The sequence below is a fragment of the Artemia franciscana genome, chromosome 12 (genome assembly GCF_032884065.1).
Source record: "Artemia franciscana chromosome 12, ASM3288406v1, whole genome shotgun sequence".
Lineage (NCBI taxonomy): Eukaryota > Metazoa > Arthropoda > Branchiopoda > Anostraca > Artemiidae > Artemia > Artemia franciscana.
The window spans coordinates 3,208,933-3,232,073 of record NC_088874.1 but is presented as its reverse complement, the minus strand read 5'-3'; the positions used below and the strand labels follow the sequence as shown (position 1 = coordinate 3,232,073).

Here is a 23,141-nt window from a genome sequence, read left to right as displayed (position 1 = left end):
TAGGTTAGTTTATCATAAAATCTTCAGAAGGCTGCACAAAAAGTTAATTGTATGCTTAGCTGAAGGCTGTCGCATTTGGGGTTTCCAGCTGGAAGCCTTCAGGAGGCTTCCACATTTAAGTTGTAGGTTAGTTCGTCATTTAATAGAGAAACCGCCAGAAGGATGCACGAATAGTTATTTATATGCTTCGATGAAAGCTTCTCTATTTGTGATTTCCAGCTGGAAACCTTCAGAAGACTTCCCCGTTTAAGTCTTAGGTTATTTTATCATTTAATAGAGAAACCATCAGAAGGCTGTACAAATAGTTAATTGTATCTAGGAAGTCAATGTAAGTTCTACAATTACTAACTTTAGATCAATATGTATTGATTAGGAACAGTTAAAATTTAAAATTAATAAGCAAATACTGCTACTATTACTAACAACTCACAGCAACACCTAGCCACCTGATGCCAATACATCTGCACAGCTCCTCCATCACAATATATTCAAAACTTACCTCTTTACATCATCCCAAGAGGTTTCCTGCAACCTCCTTACGACCGAGTTCCTTATAACATCCTCATACCCGTTTGGGAACGGTCTGTTTTTTGTTTTGCCAAGATGGACGATCTTTTGCAGTCTGTTATCCTTCATCTGCAAAACGTGTCGTAGGTACCTCAACCTTTTTCTCATTATAGCCGTAAAAAGCGGGACTGAACTCCATTTTTAGTACATCGTACTGTTTGAAATCTGATCAGTCCGATGAGCACACAAAATAATCCTTAGATTCCCCTGGAAAATATATAGAAAGTCCTCCCCGTCTTCCAAAGAACCCACATTTGAGAACCATGCTTGACCAGTATCATCACTGATTATCACATCGAATATTCTAATTTTTGTTCGAAGACTTATCATCCTATCTTACAAAAAATTTCTTCCAAAAAAATGGGACACTACTAAGACAGAAAAAAAATAACAACCAGCACCATCTAGCCATATTGAGCTATGGAACTAAGTTCCCATTGACAATGAGATTGTACTAAGACTGAACTTAGCTAGCGGTAATATGGGCTAATAAAATTTATTCATAGAATCACCCAAAAGTTGAATAAAAAATTTGATCGGCTCAAAGTGGCACTAGTTAAACTTACACAAACTTCAGTTAAACAACTAAATCGTCTAGTCTGCCCATGAACTTGCAAAGGTAAGTTGTACTAGGGGCGTGGTGATATTAGTAAAATCCCATTGTGAATAGGCCTTAAATAGAACCTAAATAAAAAAAAGTAGCTATTTCCATATTCTGTTTTTCTTTACGCTGAAGATAAAAAGTTTGCCGAAGGATACAATAGGAAGGCGTATACATGTGTACATTTATCGAAATTGGCCTTGCCTTGCTCTGCTTATTGTATAAACAACAAAGAGTATTTAGAAACAAACTAATTTGTATAATTTTGGAAATTTATAGTGAAATCTTGTTTCTGGTATTTGAATTCAAATTTATATTAAACTAGATTAAGTTTGATTAAATTTTATTAAGCTGTGATCTTGTCTAGATCTGCTGGGTAGTGTTCCGTTTTCATTTGAGCAATTTTCAAGTTGTCTCGGGTTTTCTGTTTCTTTCAATTTCTCTTACAAGCTGCAGCTAGGTTTATTTCAAAACTGTTCACAAAAGATAAAAAAAAAGTCTATATCGGAGTGCCAAAAATTCTCTCTTGTCCGAGTTTTAATCGCTTTGTATCAAACTGTATGTGAATGCACCCAAAATAATCCGAAATCGAGGTTTACGGTGGGTTTTTTAATCTTTTTACATCATTTTGTGCACACTGTAAGTGTGGAAAAAATATATAGGAGACAGATCACTCTTTCCTAAATCAAATAAAAAGTAGCTACTTCAAGTTAAAGTAAAGAGCGATACTAAAACCTAAAAGGAACATATTTTATTCAATATTTTAAGAGGTGCCATCCCTTTAGTCCCCTGCTCTTTACACTAAACTATAATTTTTCCTTTGAAAGTTTGATTAGTTTAAGAATTAAAGGTAATTCGGTAATTGCAGGTAATTTGGCCTCCGATCATGCTTCATTTACATACATATTTCATATACTCAATTTTAAAGAACATTTAATTTGTAGTAGCCCCATATTTATGCACCAAGGATTTCTCTCGTATCACTTTTATTTGTTTTATATCGAATTGTATACGTCTGCAGTCCAATGGTTCTGGACTCGGGATACACGTTTTAATTCGCCTTCCCTCCACTTTTTACGATCATTGGTGTATATATTAAGGCATGGGCAATACTTCACTGTAAACTGAATGTAGAACACAAGCTTAAAAAAATGGTGGTAAAGAGCGATACCAAAATTTAAAAGGGACAGACATTGTCCTACATATAATGTGGTATTGTGGACCCCCAAGCCTCCTGAAATTTATACCATTAAAGTATACCTTGTGCTTTGTAAGATTCTGATTACTAGATAAAATATTTTGAAACTTAAGTGAAATAGGGTCTAATTTTTGACGGTCGATGCCTCCAAACAGACTGCAATGGGCTCAATTCCTGGAAAATTGGGGGAAGGGGGGGTGTTTTTGTAAATTAGGGGGGAGGATAATTTTATTGTTTTTCTGACGAAAAAGCTTGGTATAGGCCATTTTTCAATGAAAAAAAAAAAATACAATTTTCGAAATATAGTGGGAGTGGTGATATTCCCCCCACCCAATTGACGCCACTGAAAGACTATTTTATTGAAGTAGATAATTGCATTTGGGTATGGGACAACTTTCCTGCTGATGAAGAGACTTGTCATCTAATTCTTCCTGCACAACTGGTAACGAATGCCTCAGGCTACTCCTAGGTTATTCCTCTTGAAAAAAAAATTAACAAATGAATTCGACTTATTTGGGAAGTAAGGAAAATATTTTTTCCAAAACAATTCTGGCCCGAGATGCAGAGAGCTTTTTCAAGCACCTATTTACAACCTTGTTCACTATTTCTAGTACCCATCTTGATCGTCGTGGTTTGTCACGAGAAACGTCTCCTGAGTACGAGATGTAATCTAGAAAATTTAAGTATGTTTGATGCTGATTTTTATAAGCTTCCATGGTGGTGGTATATCTGTCGGTCATGGTTAATGCCATTTATAAGCTTTAGGTATATTTGCCCACTACTGTCAAGTTTTTCCGTGTAAGCTTCCGATTTTAGAAGGTCCAAAGTGAAAATCTGAATTGTCAATCTAAAACGCTTTAAATCAAATTTAGTTATCTTATCCAATCGCTTAAAATAGGTAAACCGTTTTGTTCATAGACGTTTTATTTTATAATAGATTAAATACAGGATACGTTTAAGGCGAGCTCCTTGCGTTGTTCCTCCACATCAGCAGCTAAGATATAAAAACAGGCAAACATGATTATCTGGAAGTTAAAAAAAGCAAAGGTTTATATAAACCAGTAATAGAGATTTGATTTTGATTGGTCGATTCAAAAGGAAGCTTTTCTGTTTGTTGTAACTTTTCGCTTACTGAAATAACAAATAATTCAACTTATACTCACGTATCTTGTGGAGTATTGAATTTAACTTTAAAACTTAAAGATGCTTCGAAGACTTTTAATTTGAAATTTACTAAGGGGGTATGAATAAGAGATTTGGTCCTGAATTTTATAAGGGGGGGGGGCTGACCTATATGTTACATATCCCCTTTCCTGTTGTAGATTGATGTCCTCATCAATCAGACTGATCCCTTTCTTTCCAAAATTCTATTTTGTCCCTGAAATATTTTCATTATTCACCTTAGAATGATTATTCAAAATTATGTCTCTACACCTTATATGGACCCTACACCTTATACTTATTAAAATTACATAACGACAGCACTTGGCATTAACTGTGTTTACAAATGAATACCTGGTTCCAATCGTTTGTTTTTATTTGGATTATAATCAATTTTATCTATTATATTAAATTTTCCCTTAAATTGATCCCTGGTAATGATGAACATTAGAGTGTAAAAATATACAAGGTTTTATAACAAATCACCACTGGTACTTTTTTTAAATTTAAATTTTAAATTTACTATTGGCACTTTCTTTAATTGTTCATCACTTATTCTTGGATTGTTACTTTCACACCTATTCACAATTCTCGTGTCCTTGCCCGATTCAGTCATTGAACTAGTATAACTTCATTTTAGTTTATCAACGTATACCTCAAAGTATTTATATTGCTTAATACTTCAGCAATTGTTATGTCTGTATTGGTTTTACGCTTCTAACAGAATGGGAAGTACGGGACCCGGAACACCTATCCCCTAGCAATTTAAGTACAATAATACTGCTGGTACTACGGCTCTTCTGTTCCGTTCCCGCTCTCTTCCGCACATGAATTGTTTTTAAGCGTTTGTTAATTGTTTTATGAGTTAATGAACTAAGGTAATCCTTAAAGACATTACTTGGTACACAAATTACAAAATTGGGACTTATGTTATACTCTTCTGGACTTCATCAACGTCCGTGTCGTTGATAACGTATCTTGATGTAGGCGATCTGTTGATTGTTGTGGATCTTGTTGGTGTCTTCGTATGTGGTGGGTGTACCTTCTTAGCTGAATACTGTGTCCTCTTAGGTCTACACAGTTCAGTTGGAAGAAGAGATAGGGTCGTGGGACAGCAGCTGGCGCTTAAGAGGTGACTTATCTGGTTGATAGCTGTTGGGTCGAATCAGATGTGTGATTTGGGCATCTTTCGGCGGTTGATGAATCATGATAGGTGTTTTTCAATTTCTGACCATGACGTATTGTCGGCCAACGTCAGAGTGTTCCAATTTCTATAATAAAAATTTCCAAGCAGAATCATATTGTTAACATAAAGTAATACTAACGGTACGTAACTAAGAAGCATTATTATAACATAAAAATTGCTTAACATGAATATTATTTATAAATTCAAAGGATAATTGAATTTATGATAAATCTTTAGGTACATTAGAAGTAACGTGAGGTATATAAGGTAATATATTAAATAAGAATAGTATCCTATGTGTATTACTCTAACACTATATCATTGTGGTGACATGTAAATGTAAAAGCACTGTTCAAAAGGGAGCAGCTAAATATAAGACTACATAGAAATCTTGATTTACTCTGGATCATTATTTTCTCCAATTTTCTAAGCTTCCAATGCATGATTTTGTCGAAAAGAAACACAATTTTGCATCATAGCCTTCCAACCGCCATGCATTTGGAATATTTTTGTTTAGGAATGGAATATTGAAATTACATGAGACGATCTCTTAATTCTCTTGCTCATTTATAAAAAAGAACAAATTTTCAAGTTTTGTAAGATCATATTTGAGGTACCACGTTTCAGCACACACTTCCTTACTATTTTCGTCTTGAATCAAAATTGCACTTGAGTAAATAACATTTTCTTTAGCATGAATTATTGAAGTAAATTCCGTTTCTATAATTGCTTTGGACAAATGTTGGTAGTAAATTGGGTAATCCATTAAATTGAGAAGGATTTAACAATTTAGAGAAATTTGAAATGATAAAAAGAAAAGTTTTTTAAATTAGAAATATTGAAATACAAGCAGAGAAATACAACGTAGAAGAATCTTACGTTAAATAGAATCTTATGTTAGGAATATTTTATCGGACTAGTTTGCAATAAGAAACTCGCAATTAGGAAGTTATGGATGACAAACCGAAACACGTTTTGTTCCTCGGCAACGGCTTGCGGGGGCGTTTGTCGGCACTTTACTTCTTTGATGTATTTTTAGGGATAGTAATGCACTTTAATTTGGTATTTTTTAAATGATGGTACAAAGCTATAAGGTTACCTTAAATTTTAGATTGAATTTCCTGTTAGGCCAGCATTAGTTATAGAGGTATTAATAAGCTTTAATGCTAAGGAATTATTTTTGTGGTAGAATATTTTATAAAAAACAGTTGCAATTTATGAGTATATTCTTGTTAGAAAGAGATGATCTGGAACTTGCTTAAAATATTGAGCACTTTTTGACAAAGTAGGCCAATAACTTCCTGAAACGTACATTTTTTTGGGGATCCTATTTTACGAAATGGTTCCTTTGAAAATTTTTTTTTTAGTTATTCTTGATTTTATGGCAAATGATTTGTTTATTTTACCCCTATCTGGTAGTTATTAATATTCTAATTTGTCTGGTATTATGACTATTCTGCCTGACTTGGTTGTTACCTTTTCGTCTTTAGGTTCGGCATCCTTTTTCTTTGGTTTTGCTAACGATATTAAATCGAATTTTTTATATTGTTTCTTTAGGAACTTTTGACCTTTCAGTTTTGCCTTTTTGGCTTGAGAAACAACACTATGTGACCTGGCTCTTTCTGAGTCCTTGAGCTTATCTGCGTCTGATTCACTTTCTGTTTCTGAGGAACTGGTACTCGTAGATTTAGTACTTATTTCTTTGGAAGATGTTTGAGATTTTGGAGTTGATCCTGCTTGACCTTCAAAAATTTCTTCTCCTCGTGATGTAGAGGGTTTACTACTTGGTTCTTCTTGTTGAATTCTTTGCTCAGGGGAGTTGAATGGTTCTTGGGAACTAATTGAGGAGTTGAGGGTTTTCTTAGGATGTCTCCATTGTTTAAAAGCCATGTCCTCAGGAGGATGGGGAATTGATTGCATCATGGTTTCCTACCAAGATAGCCAGTCCTTTGGTTTTGCTTTTGAAACGGTTATATCATGATACTGGGGTTCACCAGTGGCTGGACTAGCATTAAATGTACTTTTTCTAGTCTTAATCGGATAATTAATAAGATCCATGGCTTCTCTTAATGTTTGTCTTTGGGGCTGGTTGACCTCTTCTGGCTCTTTTTCCCCAGGAGTCTGTATAGCCTTATTTAATTCATCGTATAACGTAAGAGATTCGCCTATTGCTTTGACAGGGTTTACCATATCATTCGGGGAAACGTTTTTTTTTTTTTTGGGGGGGGGGGGGGGTAAGGAGTTGAGATTCTAGCTGGGAAAAATTGTGTTTTTGGTGAAATTGTATAGTCCAATTCTTCCGATTCTTCACTTGAAGATGAGTCGGTTTTCTTTTTGTCTCCGCGTGATAGGGGTACTTTTTTGGGGGTAACCATATTTGTCATTGTTAGAAATTCGTGAAATTTTTCCTCATCAGTACTATTTTCGAAATATCCTTGTTTAAAATTGAAAGGTTTAAGCTCACTTAGTCTAGATTGAGGTGGTTCATTTTCTTCTTCCGAGGCATTCGATGTTGACGGTTGCGGGGTCCATGTTTTTGTGAATTTACCCCTTTTATACGACTAATATGCGTCTTATAGGCTTTTCCTGTTTTTGGTTTTAAGAGTTTAAATGTAACATTGTTGCCATACTGTTTTATTATTCAATAAGGTCCTGAATATCTATCAGAGAGTTTTTTGCCGTCCGCTTTGTTTTCATGTTGTAAGTAAACGCAATCTCCTATTTGAAATATGAGGTCGCCCTTAACATTTTGAATATTTTTGGCTTCTCGTTTTGTTTTTGATTTTTCGATTTCCTGTTTCACAAGTTTATAAGTTTTTCTCATTCTGTTAATAAATTCTTGTTTTTAATCTTCCGAATCATTAAAGTAATGCCTTGACCCTATAATTTCATTATACGGGATTCGAAAATCTCGTCCGAATAATATATAAAATGAGTTATCATGTATAACTAGGGAGTAAGCTGTATTAATCATATTTGTTAAAAAGGGTAAGGTTTCGTGCCAATCTCTGATTATGTTTTGTGTAAATACTCAAAATATTAGAGAATAGCTTATTCCTGTTTTCAATTTTACCATTTGCTTGGGGGGTGATATGGGGTTGTTACCAATTTATTTATTTGAAGAAGACATTACATCCCTGGTTACTTTTGATACGAAATTAGGACCATTGTCGCTTATATTGTATTAGGAATACAAAATTAAAAAATATTTTAGCAAGGGCTTTGCTTGTGACGTAAGCGCCCTGGTTTTTCAATGGCTTAGCAAACGTGAAACCAGAAAAATGATCAATTACTGAGAGTATGCAAGTATGTCCTTTGTTAGACATGGGTAATCCTCCGCTAGTACCATATAAATCAAAACAAACTATATCAAATGGAAACCTGGCCGTAGGCGTTCTTCCTATTGTTAGATTAGGGTAAATTTGAGGATTTTTTTTAAATTACATGTTTCACAAGTATTAATATAATTCTTCAACTTTGTTAAGGCTGAAGTGACGAAAAAGTATTGTTTTAATTTATAGAAGGTTTTTTTCTATACCCAAATGTCCACCTACTTCAGAATGAAAAAATTCACAAGCGGGTTTTTTTAGAATTTGGGGTAAAACTGGTACGACGGAAGTTTGATTTCTATTATTATTATCGGTCATTATTCTACATAATATTTTTTCATCTAAATCATAATAGAAATTATCAATTTCTTTTTGAAAGATTTCATAGTATCAGGTAGTTGTTTATCATTTTAGAAATAATCCATTAGAGCAGCGCATATATTGTCTTTCTTTTAATAATAATAATAATATATTTTTAACCCACATCATAACAAGTTATGACACTTGTGGAGTAACAAAAAAAAAGAAATACACTACAAGTAAAATACACAACAAATACAAAAAAACATTACGCTACAATTAGGCGAACAGACGGACCAAAGGACGGTGAGGCGATAAACGATAAAAAGCTGCTTCCGACAACCTTCCATGCATGAGGGCCAACTTTGCACTTATATCAGGGACATCAAACTTGCTAATTATCTTCCTATTGCTATACCAAGGGAGGGGATAAAGTAAAAATTTACATTATCTGAAATAAAAAATCCAAATCTGATTAATATCTTTTTTCTTTAGAAGGGGATAAAGACCAGAAAGATAAAGGACAGAATGATCACAAAATGTAGCATATAGTCTACCGAGTGCACGTCTATTATACTTCCCTCGATTAGCAACTATCTTAGAATAGCCCATTTGGATTTTCTTATAAACATCACGAACAGTGCACTGCCTGAGGCAAGAAATTGAATTCGTAACAGTAATACCCAACCACCGAATGGCGGAAACAAAGGGTATTGAAAAACCACGACAAGCATTAGAGGAAGTCGGACCATTAAAAACTAGAAATTCACATTTTTCAACATTAAGAGAAAGACCAATATTAGAAAATAGACGTGAAACTTTTGAGACCATAAACGAAAGACCTTGCTTATTTTTACACAAAAGTAAAAGGTCATATGCATAAGCAAGATAAGAAACATCTGAGAGTCCAATAACATATTTTGATCTAATTTCATCTAAAATACCAGAAATGCACATTTTGAATATACTAGGTGATAAAACCCCTCCCTTCTTGACGCCTCGACATAAACGGACACACGGAGATCCAGATTTATTAATTCGGAGGAAGAATTCTCATACCAAAAACGAAGAAGAAAAATGACTGAAAGATTTACACCATTATTAAAAAGAAAAAAAAGCTTGACTGTGAACTACATTGTCAAAAGCTCTAGAGGGTCCAAAGTACACATAAAGTGGCGACCCCTCAGCCATGCTATTCTTAAGCGCAGAAGAAAGAACACGGTGTGCATGTTGACAACCAATACCAGCTTGAAACCCAAATTGATTTGATCCGAAATTTATATTTTCATTTAAATAAGGAATTAAAATATATTCAAGGATTTTACTCAAGTTACACGTAGTGGTTATAGGGCGATAAGATGAACATTGAGAAGGGAGTTTTCCCCGCTTTAGAGTTGAGGTGACATTTCCACAAAGAAAGCTATCCGGAACCAGAGAAGATGTTAAACACATTTGGAACAACAACTGCAAATGAAATAAAAGAATAACACACTCTGGATTTATATTATTTACGCTAATACCATCAATATCAATGGATGAAGATTTCAATTGCTTAATTGCATTTTCAACAGCAGTTATTGATACTGGAATAATATGGCCCTGATGAAGCGAAGGCGGTAGAATTTTAGAAAGTAACCGAGAATAATGTGACTGCACAAATAATTAATTTTGGAAAAAATTCCCGAATAGTAAACATACCAAGTTGAACTAGAAATCGAATCACTATTATAAAGATCACTTTTATCCAGCTTCTCAGAATTGATCAATTTAGACCAATCCTTTTTAGAGGCTGGAAATTCCATACCCTTATAACGAATAGATTTAAGGTACTTTTTATAATCAGTCTTTGTTTTCTGCTTTATATCCGCAACAGACCCCGTTATAGGTCTACCACAATCAACCCAATTTGAAGCCAAAGTTTTGCCTTATTTTTAAAATTCTTTAATTCAGGATCGGCAGCCCATATAGATTTCCGCGTTTTTATACGAATACGTTCCTGGGGAACCGCAATTTTTTCTTCTTTCATACCTCTAATTATATCATCATAATATCTATCAAGATCACGCTTACTACCCTTTACTTGCAATTGGAGTAGATGATAAGGCACACGAATACAATTAAGCAGTGTAGATAAAGACAATATATATAAAGCAATATCGGCTCTTTTCCAATTACTACATTTAAACCATTTAGAATTCCCAATAGGGGCAACATTGCAAAGGTTACGTTTCAGTTCAGTAGTAAATGAAAGCGATAGATGGTCAATGTCATCAGACTCAATATCAACATGAATAATCGAGCATTTTAGCTGTGACGAACTGATTATATGATCAATATTAGAGACACTACCAGATTGCTGGATATATGAGTATGATAAATCTTTCTTCAGAATCACGTAAGGGGGCATGTACTCCAATATTTCTCGGGATCGATAACTTTGTTCATCCAAATCCGTGTTAAAGTCACCAAGAACTATAAAATCAAGTTTATTTTCCTTGACACGATTCATCACGGACTTTAAAGACTTGTATGTAATAGCAAATTTGTTTATTGACTCCACTTTCTTATTTTTATATGGAAGATAAACATTAGCAAACACAGTACTATTTACTCTAACAGCAAGAATGTGCTTATCCGAATAAGAAAGGGATGGGTTCGAAAGATCAACACTTTTTAAAAAAATACAGGCCAGGCCTCCAGAAGGGCGGCCACGCGTGGTAACAGCATCAGAAGTAAAAACCGAATGAACAGAGCTTCGATGAAGGAAATTTCTGCTAGAGGCAGTTAACAAAGTTTTTTGCAGGCAGATAACTTCGAAGTTCTTGTACAGATCGTCAATATAAGCATCTTTATTTTTTGTGCCATTGATATTGTGCGATATGATTTAAATTTGTAAAGTCATTTAGAGGTTTGTTGACTAGCAAAACCGCGGAGAACGGAGCATGACATGCTAAAGGACCCGTGTTCACCATTGCAATTGGCACATTTTGGTGAGGCATTGCATGGATTTTCTTTTGAACTAATAATGAGGGCCGGCACAACGAGCACATTTGGGCGCAGGACTGGGACAAGAAGACTGGAAGTGATGGGGCGATCGGCACTTAAAACAACACTTCGGAATTTCCTTAAACTCACTCAGTCTAAAGAATTCATAACCAATTCGTACACCGTCTTTGAAATAAGCTGCTTTAGCAAAAGAATCCGCAAAATCAGGCTTAACTATTTTCGAAGAGCCAAGCCTTTTGGCAGCAACAATACCGCTACAATTTTTGAAAGACTGAATCGCATATTCCTCTGGAACACCTTTTATAATGGCCGAATATTTCTTAGAAATTTCGTTGGTTGACGTACCGGCAAGAATGACGGGGACAGATGCACGGAAGTCTTCGGCAGCAGATTTATCAATATTTACATGCCACTTATCTTGAACAGGGCGAATACTGGATACAAGTTCATGTCCACTGATTTGATCAATAGCTTCTTTCCTTTTAATTGGATCCGATAGATGAGACGGAACTTAAGAGACGACAATGGTGGTTGACTGGCGATTAGAGCCTATAGGTTTTGGTAACTGAGGGTAATTGAGGCTATAATTATCTAACTTTGCTGACACAATTTGAACAAGTTGATGAACTTTAGAGGCCAATTGTATTTTTTTTTTTAAGATATTAATATATAAAACACAACAAAAACTTTCACATTTCGTTTAAACCAGCTCCAATTCTCCATCGTTTAAACCAGCTCCAATTTCAAGATCAATTCTAAAAACCCTTTGTCGGGCGAGACATCTTTCAAATGCGCCGATGATAGCGGCACAACAATCTCCAAAACATGCTCCGAATCTGATAATTCAGTCTCGATACTCTTGATTGACATTTTAGTAGACTTTCAAGTTAGATTTCCGAAAAGATTTACTTTTTGGAGCGTATTTCGCTTTTATTGTGTTAACTTCTTCGTTTTCATTTTTACGGGAGTATTATCTAGAAATATACTTAGATAATCACATGGGGCATTTTGTTTTCCCTTAAGATATTCAAATTCAAAGTCTAAATCTTGGATTTTTAGTATCCATCTTGCGAGTATCCCCGTCGGCTTCTTGAAGGTCTGTAAATATAGTAGGCTTTTATGGTCGGAACGTAGTTTGAATTTTCTTCTTACTAAATAATGCCTAAACTTATCGAGATGATGTATAATTGATAATAATTCAAACTGTTTAGCAGAGTAATTACTTTCTCCGGGGGTGCTGGTACGAGAAGCGTACGCTGTAACTTTTCTTCTCCGTTTATTATTTGGGAAAGAATCGCCCCAATTCCCTTGGTTGAGGCATCCGTTGTAACAACGAATTATCCTGATTGGAAATCTGGTAATGATAATATAGGTTCTGAAATAAGAGCCTTTTTTAAGTGATCTAAGGATTCTTGAGCTTTCCTAGACCAAATAATCTTTTGTGGGTTCCCTCTAGTAAGGTCAGTTAGTGGTTTCACTACCTATGCGTAATTCCTTATGAATTTTTATAAATAACTCATTAATCCTAAGATTCCTCGTAATTGCTTAATAGTTGGGGGGGGGGTTATATTTTTAATCGATTTTATTTTTTCAGGGTCTGGAGAAATTTGTCCTTGTGTTATAACTACTCCTAAAAATGTTAGTTTTGTTTGAAGAAGATTTAATTTTTCTGGTCTACATTTTAAATTACCGTCTCTAAATTTCCCGAATACTTTAGCTAAGGTTGCTAATTGGTCTTTGGGATCTTTGTCCATGCAAATCACATCGTCCACGAAGTGAATTATATTATTTAGACCTCTTAATAAGTGAAGTAAGGTAGTAAGGTAGTTTGAATTTTCTTCTTACTAAATAATGCCTAAACTTATCGAGATGATGTATAATTGATAATAATTCAAACTGTTTAGCAGAGTAATTACTTTCTCCGGGGGTTCGGGTACGAGAAGCGTACGCTGTAACTTTTCTTCTCCGTTTATTATTTGGGAAAGAATCGCCCCAATTCCCTTGGTTGAGGCATCCGTTGTAACAACGAATTATCCTGATTGGAAATCTGGTAATGATAATATAGGTTCTGAAATAAGAGCCTTTTTTAAGTGATCTAAGGATTCTTGAGCTTTCCTAGACCAAATAATCTTTTGTGGGTTCCCTCTAGTAAGGTCAGTTAGTGGTTTCACTACCTATGCGTAATTCCTTATGAATTTTTATAAATAACTCATTAATCCTAAGATTCCTCGTAATTGCTTAATAGTTGGGGGGGGGGGGGTTATATTTTTAATCGATTTTATTTTTTCAGGGTCTGGAGAAATTTGTCCTTGTGTTATAACTACTCCTAAAAATGTTAGTTTTGTTTGAAGAAGATTTAATTTTTCTGGTCTACATTTTAAATTACCGTCTCTAAATTTCCCGAATACTTTAGCTAAGGTTGCTAAATGGTCTTTGGGATCTTTGTCCATGCAAATCACATCGTCCACGAAGTGAATTATATTAGTTAGACCTCTTAATAAGTGAAGTAAGGGTCTACACAGTGCACTTGAACGAGTTTTTAGTCCAAAAGGTAACCTTAAATATTCATAAGAGCCACATTCTGTTGTAGAAAACGCGGTTTTGTATACATCCCCCTCTGCTATTTTTACTTGATAGCCTTGTGTCAAATCTAGGGAAGTAAATATTTTATTTTTATTTGATATGGAATCTAGAATTTTAGCTTTTCTAGGTAGGGGAAAATTTTCACTGAATACCTGCTTATTCAGGGCTCTATAATCTACTACTAACCTAAGATCATTATTTTACTTTGGCACAAGTACAACGGGCGTAGAATATAGACTTATGCTTGGTCTTATGACCTGGTTTCTTTCGAGGTCCTGAATTTTATTTGTTAGCCATTCCTTATGCTTATATGGGATACGGTAGGGCTGTTTTGCCACTGGTAGTCCCTTAGTTTGGATTGCATGTTCATCAAATGGGATAAGTCCTATGTCGTCTTCAGATGTCGAAAAAACATCTGCATATTCCCATAGTAAGTCGCATAATTTTTGTTTCAATAGAATGTCAGTTATGTGATTTAGTTCGAATTTTGCAAGAAATTGAATTCTTGTCAGGGGATATTCCTTGTCAACTTCAATATTTATATTATTCACTAAGTTTTTTTTTCTGTTTTTTTTTCAATTATTTATATCCGTTTCCGATACTGTTTGTATTTCTACTAAACATGTTCCTTTGCTTAAGGTAATCAGGTCATTTGCGTGAGTGTTCGTTACCCAAATGTAACCTTCACCCTTTTCGTAATTTATAATTTGTCCTTCGCATGTTATATTTTTCGGAATATCCTCCAGTGGTGAGGCTATCCAAATTTCGTTTTTATCATTAGTGGGTTCTAGCATTTGAGATATTTAGTTTTTTTGCATTGAGTCTGGGGTAATTTTAGTTTTTCGTACTAAAAATTCATAATATATTTCTTTATGATTTTCTTCTATTAAGTTTAGAGTATTATCTGTTGGTTTTTTCCTGGGAATCTCTACGCTAGTTAGTTTTTTCCATAAATAAGAAATTTCTTGAATTTGTTTCTTTCTACACTCTTTCATATTACCTATGTTCTCCTTTACCTTGTTTGCTTGTATGTTATTTATTGTTGATTTGGTACCCATCGGGTAGATAAATTTTGAATTTGCTACACCCAATAATATTTTATTGGCTTTTATAGAATTAGCGCCTATCATGGCTTAATATGGAAAATTTTTACAAATTATAAATCGAGTATGGAAATTTCTGTTGTCCTTGCGTAAGTTTAGATACACAGTTCACCTTTCGTCTAGATTATGCCCGTTTACGCTTGATAAGTTGGGACACATAGTATACATTCGTTGTTTAATATAATCGGGCAATTTGTTAAATACGGATGTATTTATCACATTTACTGTCGCCTGAATCTATAAGAGCTGAAAAATAAATATTCCCTACATTAAAATTTTTAAATATTGGTAACATATTATTATTATTTGCACTCAAAAATGGTATAATCACTGGTGAGGACCTATAAATGTGCTTACCGCCAAACTTTGGTCCTACGAATTTTGGAGGCTTGTATCGTTTCCCAGAGGTTCCCAGATGTTCTGTGTAGAACTTTCATTTGTTCTACTTTGGTTTTCTTGATTATTATTTGAGTTGGAGTTTTTATACTGTTGCTGTCGGCTGATATAACTACCTCTTGTATTTCTATTCCAACCGTTACTAGGTTGATTTGTCCTTCCGCGATACCCTCCGCGATACCGATATGTATTGCGTTGGAAATTCGGATTTTGGGTTTGGTAATTACTTCTTGTTAAAAAGGTGTTCCCTGTATTACCTCTGGTGGCGTACCCACTATAGTTTGTCCCCCTGGACAAACGGTTACTCGTTCCCCTAGAATTAAGGCGATAATTGTTGTTCACAAAACAATTCCTTGCTATATGACCTAATCGGTTACAGGTCTAGCACCTTAGTGGTTCATTATTGGTTTGTGATCCTAATTGATTATTGGGGGCAAAACGTACTTGTCTTGGAGGTGTGGTGGTTCGAACTTGATTTCGAATGGGTTTTGGCGATGATTCTCGGGAGAAAAGTCGAAGAGTGGGATTTCTTGACTTTATAGCGATTTTGTTTTCTACTGCATTTATTGATAATTTTTGATGCTGTAGGACAATTGAGTCTATTTCTACGGCTCTTCCCACTTCCTGAACTAGTTTTAAGTTATCAATATTTTTTGCAATTAATATACGATATTGTTTTGGGTTGGGTCCCTGTTTAAATGCATTAAGTATTTTTTTTTCATATAATTCCCCTTCACCTGGACCGTATCGCGCTTCTGTTGCGATTCTAATCTTGTGCAAATATCCTCTTACGTTTTAAGTCTGTTCAATTGTTACTAGGCCATGTTTCAGTCTATTCAATGAACTAGTGTCAATGAATCATTTCTGGAAGGCCTGTTGTAATAACTCTATCGAGTTAATTGTTGGGGTGGTAATTGTTTTCAATTTGCTTTAAAAACGTTAGCGCCTGTCCTTTTAGTCTTAAGGGTAGCATATTTTTTAACACTTCAGTCAATTTTTATCATTTCTACGAATTTTCCTAAATGGATGTTGAATTGATCAACGTCCGTATCTCCTTCTTATTCTGGTAATGATTTTGCAATTTCTACCGAAGTTGCAATAATTTTTTGCGCTTTTAATAGTTCATCTTGTTCCTGGGCCATATTTATTGTTTTAGTTCAGTTCCTTTTTAAATATTTACTGAAGGTATGCGGTATATAAAAATTTAGCTGTTTTTAATTTTAACGTATGTCATTTTAATTATTTTTGGATGGGGTATACACATATATATAAAAAACACAAAAATAGAAATCAAATTCCACTCCACTTAAAAATCAATAAAACAATTTGTAAACAATCATATTTGTCTATGTTAGTATGTAGTCATACTGTCAGGTACCTACAGTTCCTTTTAATGTCTTTTCATTGAAGACCGCGCCAATGTTACGGGGGGGGGTGGTGGTTATATTAAATTGAGTGAAATTGGAAGGTGTTTTTGCTTTTTGTTGCTACGAGGTAATTGGGACTTTTCTAGGTCTTGGTAGCTTAATACCGGTATGAGATATGGGATATTTGGATCTTGATATGGGAGCTAAATAACTAACACAATAAGAAGGTTCTTTGAATAATCTCCAGTAATCTGGGAGACAGAATCATCTTTGGGATGTTCAGGTCTCCTAAACAGTATAGATTCCCTTGGGACCGTGCCTGAAAGACTAGAGGATCTGTATCTGATGCCGTAGTTCTTAGACAAAAATGATAATAAGACAATAATTCTATTTTTTTGCTTACATACAACTTTCGATACGACAACTTCAATAATCTATAGCATGAAATGGTACACATTAACGCCAGTACTCGACTGTACTAAGTGGCTGCCTGCGTCGCGCTAATACAAGACTCAAACTGGATTTCTAAAACAAGAACTCTGCAGTTGAGCTGCGCAGGTGACCTCTACTTAAAATGTCGCAATACTACTGGTATTTTCCAATCATGATACTTAGGCCAGTCTCCGCTCCCATGGGATAAAAGAGAAGGGAACAAGGATTTTCCCTTCTGGTTTTTGATTTCAAAAAACCAAAGGTTCATATAAACCAGTAATAGAGATTTGATTTTTATTGGCTGATTCAAAAGGAAGCTTTTCTGTTTGTTGTAACTTTTTGCTTACTGAAATGACAAATAATTCAACTTATGCTAAAATCATGTATCTTATGGAGTATTGAATTTAACTTTAAAACTTAAAGATGCTTCGAAGACTTTTAATTTGAAATTAACTAAGGGGGTATGAATAAGAGATTTGGTCCTGAACTTTATAAGGGGGGGGGGGGTAGCTGGCCTATATGTTACAACTATATATTCTATACTGTTGCCTGCATGTATATTTTACTCTTATTGAAATTCGCTACACGTTTACTATGCATACTATACTATACTTTTTCCCACACAGTACTATACTTTACTTTTTCTTATACATTCTATACTCATGCTATACATTCTATACTATTGTCTTAAATTTACCAAGGGGGTATGAATAAGAGATTTGGTCCTGAACTTTATAAGGAGGGTGGTGCTGGCCTATATGTTACAACTATATATTCTATACTGTTGCTTGCATATATATTCTACTCTTATTGAAATTCGCTACACTTTTACTATGCATACTATACTATACTTTTTCCCACACTGTACTATATTATATTATACTTTTCCTATACATTCTATACTCATGCTATACATTCTATACTATTGTCTCTTATCTATTCAAACAATAAATCTGTGATGCAAACCTGACTTTTACCTTTAAACCATTGTTTCCATTGGCTTTTATCTAGATCTGGCTTTTATAGCTGATAAAAGTGAAATAGTCTCTTTGAAAAAATGCCATTTCTTGTTTTAATTATCTTACTTTTCATCCTGTTTTCTATTTCTACATTTGCTTTTATTTCAATTATGACGCTTCCTAACTTATTTTCCAACACTGTATTAATTTATTCTTCTTTATATTTTTATTTACAACATAATAGTAAATTAAAGTTTCATAATAATAAATGGCTTGTATGTCCAAGCATATGTCTCTTATTGGGATGCAGGCTTACTTTTCTAGTATGTGCAAAGAAAATAAGACACTTCATTTTTATTTACAAAATCAGTTTTTATAATAGTTAAGTACGTTTATATTCAGGCATGCAACTACAAGGTTTTTAGGGTTATTTCTCTAGTATGTATAAAGAATTAAGAGTGTGTCGAATTTTTACTAACTATTAATTTAAAAAAACTTTCCACAGGACAAGTTTTTCAAAGAAAAGTGACGAGCTCCATTAGGCCAAAAATGATCAGAAATAAAGTCAAATAATCTTCCAAGCATATAACTATTACATATCTATCAATAAATAAATGAAACACAAAACGAACAGAAATTGAAATAAATAGCCGAATCAAACTTGGAACGAGCAAAAATTAACATGAATAGGGCTGACAGCCCCTATGCCTTCTGAAGACCACGATACATTTGTGCTTTACTGAAAAAAACAAACAAACAAATGACCGTGGTTTGTATTTTAATTGACATATGTTGACGTTTATTCCTTGAGGTTTTAATACTTTTACATTTATGAAAGTAAGAACGGTGAAAACATGTCAAATGTATTTGTTTTCAGTAAAGTGCTGTGGTGTCTTGTTGGCAACTATAAAGACAATGCCTTTTGATTTATTTTAAAGCAACATTTAGTTTAGTTTGGTTTAAAATGAATGGGCTTGAGAGAAGGGCTGCTTGCCCTTCAATCTCTTGTTACTCTTAAAAAGGGCACCAGGCACTCTTGCTGTAATTGGAGTGGAAGGGGGAGGACTCCCCCTTTCAAATATCTAGTAAAACATTTAAAAAAAGTAGACTTCTTGCTATCTCAGAAAGGGTTTAGGTTAGGAAAATGAAACTTTCAGGGATGAAGCTACAGACTAAATTATTTCCCGGGAAGGTATTTTGAAGCAACTACCTCCATTGCTTTTTCCTCTAGAGGGCCTTGACCTTTGATGACCTTTTAAAATGTATGTTATAAAAGTGAAACCTTGTTTTCAGCTTCATGTGTGTATAAAGCAAAATTGTTTTCAGCTTCATAACTTTGCTCAATTCTATTTTATAAGGCTTTAAAGATATGCAAATACATTTCCTAAATTTTGCAAAAAACATTGATATGGCTCAAAATTCTACTTAAATAACATGAATTGAATTTTCTGAACTAAAGGCAGAGAAAAAGCAACTAGTAACTGAAAATTAAGGTAAAATGTTGTTTTGTCAAAATTTCAATAGGTATAGACCTGTCATGTAGGCAAATTTCAGGGCCCTCTAGAGGGAGAAGGAGTGGAGGTGGGTACTTTAAAATACCTTCCCGGGACATACTTTAGTCTGTAGATTCATCCGTGAAAGTTTTATATTTCTAACCTAAACCCTTTCCGAGATAGCAAGAAGTCAATTAACTAGAATTGTACCGTATTTTCTTTTCAGTAAAGTGCATATTATGTTCTTGTCTTGAGAAGGCATGGGTTTGTCAGAATATATATATATATATATATATATATATATATATATATATATATATATATATATATATATATATATATATATATATATATATATATATATATATATATATATATATATATATATATATATATATATATATATATATATATATATATATATATATATATATATATATATATATATATATATATATATATTCTGACAATCCCATGCCTTCTCAATATATGTATATATATATATAAATATATATATATATATATATATATATATATATATATATATATATATATATATATATATATATATAATGAAAAGAGAAATCACCAAAGCTACAGCATTGTATAACTTTATAAGGGGGGGGGGTAGCTGGCCTATATGTTACAACTATATATTCTATACTGTTGCTTGCATGTATATTCTACTCTTATTGAAATTCGCTACATGTTTACTATGCATACTATACTATACTTTTTCCCACACTGTACTATACTTTACTTTTTGCTATACATTCTATACTCATGCTATACATTCTATACTATTGTCTCAAATTTACCAAGGGGGTATGAATAAGAGATTTGGTCCTGAACTTTATAAGGGGGGGGGGGGGGGGGCTGGCCTATATGTTACAACTATATATTCTATACTGTTGCTTGCATATATATTCTACTCTTATTGAAATTCGCTACACTTTTACTATGCATACTATACTATACTTTTTCCCACACTGTACTATATTATATTATACTTTTCCTATACATTCTATACTCATGCTATACATTCTATACTATTGTCTATTATCTATTCAAACAATAAATCTGTGATGCAAACCTGACTTTTACCTTTAAACCATTGTTTCCATTGGCTTTTATCTAGATCTGGCTTTTATAGCTGATAAAAGTGAAATAGTCTCTTTGAAAAAATGCCATTTCTTGTTTTAATTATCTTACTTTTCATCCTGTTTTCTATTTCTACATTTGCTTTTATTTCATTATGACGCTTCCTAACTTATTTTCCAACACTGTATTAATTTATTCTTCTTTATATTTTTATTTACAACATAATAGTAAATTAAAGTTTCATAATAATAAATGGCTTGTATGTCCAAGCATATGTCTCTTATTGGGATGCAGGCTTACTTTTCTAGTATGTGCAAAGAAAATAAGACACTTCATTTTTATTTACAAAATCAGTTTTTATAATAGTCAAGTACGTTTATATTCAGGCATGCAACTACAAGGATTTTAGGGTTATTTCTCTAGTATGTATAAAGAATTAAGAGTGTGTCGAAGTTTTACTAACTATTTATTTAAAAAAACTTTAGCAACTAGTAACTGAAAATTAAGGTAAAATGTTGTTTTGTCAAAATTTCAATAGGTATAGACCTGTCATGTAGGCAAATTTCAGGGCCCTCTAGAGGGAGAAAGAGTGGAGGTGGGTACTTTAAAATACCTTCCCGGGACATACTTTAGTCTGTAGATTCATCCATGAAAGTTTCATATTTCTAACCTAAACCCTTTCCGAGATAGCAAGAAGTCAATTAACTAGAATTGTACCGTATTTTCTTTTCAGTAAAGTGCATATTATGTTCTTGTCTTGAGAAGGCATGGGTTTGTCAGAATATATATATATATATATATATATATATATATATATATATATATATATATATATATATATATATATATATATATATAATGTAAAGATGAAAAAAAAAAGGAGACAGAAGGAGAAAAGGAAGACTGTTTTCCTAAATTAGTAATTAATATAGACCAGCACTTGAATGAGGCCTTAACCCTTCTCATCCATACAATCACATAGGTCAAACAGCATAGCTTCACACAATCAACCATAAAGAATAATCCATGGACAGGCAGTCATTTCGTCAATAAGTAAAAGTTGTCATTTACCAAACAATAGAAAAAAATAATATAGACAAATAATTCAGAGGCAATACCCAACATAAGGGCTCATCAGGAGAATACACTGGCCTATATAGGGTTTCGCCACTCTAAATTCTCTACCCAGCACAGTGTTGTGGCTACCACAGAATATCCATGGCATCCCCGCGTCAGGTATCACCCCCAAAATACATGCGTATGAAAAAAAACAGCAAATGTAAAACAACCAAGTAAAACCAAAAACAAGCTTATCCTGTTAATATATCCCTCCTTTTAGCAACAATAGGTAAACTAAATATTATAAATTTTACCAAATCACAAATATTAACACATTGCAAAAAACCTGAATGAACTAAACAATTATATAATTCATCTTTACCATGTAGCTAATTTTTTAGAAAATCCGCTCAATTAGAAACACAATTCAAAATAAATGGCGCTGTGACAACATTTCTCGAACCTCCGAAATTAGTTAAAAATTTCTTTAAGTATTTCTAGATAATTCTTTTGATATTTATTTAAAAGTTCGTTATAATGAAAACTAAATTTTTTAAATTGCCAAGTTAATTTATTTGCAGAACAACCTCTTGATATCAATTTTTGGCTTAAGATTTTACATCTATTTTTAAAATCAATATAATTACTACAAATCCTTGCATAACGAAGTAACTGTGAGAAAAACGCTGAATATGTGATATTTGAGTGTATATTACTTTCAGGGAATGGGAAACTAATCACTTCAAAATCAAAATCATCCGTTTTATTATACATTTTAAAACTTAATTTATTATTATCACAAATATTAATATTTAAATCTAAGAAATGATCTTCATGACCAGCGCCATGACTAGGCTCAAGAATAAGCTCTGATGGATATATATTTTTTGAAATATCAATGAAATCCTTACAATTTAAGACCAAAATATCATCTAAATATCTTTTATTATTTGACAAAGCATGTTTTAAATTAATTGGATTATTCTTATCCATCATATATTTATATTCTAGTTGACTTAAAAACAAGTCAGCTATAAATGGGCTGGCATTCCCCCCCCCATGGGAATTCCCATAATTTGCTTGTACAAATCACCCCCAAATCTTATATAAGTATTGTATAAAACAAATTCCAATAACTCAAAAATCATATCCAAGCTGTAACATCTCAAGTTAACTGTAGTATTAAAGCAGTTTGTCCATATAGCTTTTTTATTATAAATGTCTATTTTTAAGAATCTTTTACTAGATAAGAGGAAAGATTTCTTTATAACAGTTTTGAAATTATCAAACACTAAATTAA

At 33.3% G+C, this 23,141-nt stretch overlaps 1 protein-coding gene across 14 annotated transcripts in view; it reads left to right on the top strand.

Moving 5' to 3' along the window:
* The window catches only part of LOC136033585 (microtubule-actin cross-linking factor 1-like), a 136,004-nt gene that overhangs the window by 77,402 nt on the left and 35,461 nt on the right, over positions 1–23,141 (top strand). For 11 of the 14 annotated variants that reach the window (XM_065714349.1, XM_065714352.1, XM_065714348.1 and 8 more), the window contains one exon: positions 2,978–3,049. The exons of the other annotated variants lie outside the window; for them this stretch is intronic. The gene's annotated coding sequence lies outside the window, so the exon portion shown is untranslated. The remainder of the gene's footprint in view (positions 1–2,977; positions 3,050–23,141) is intronic. 14 annotated transcript variants of the gene reach the window in all.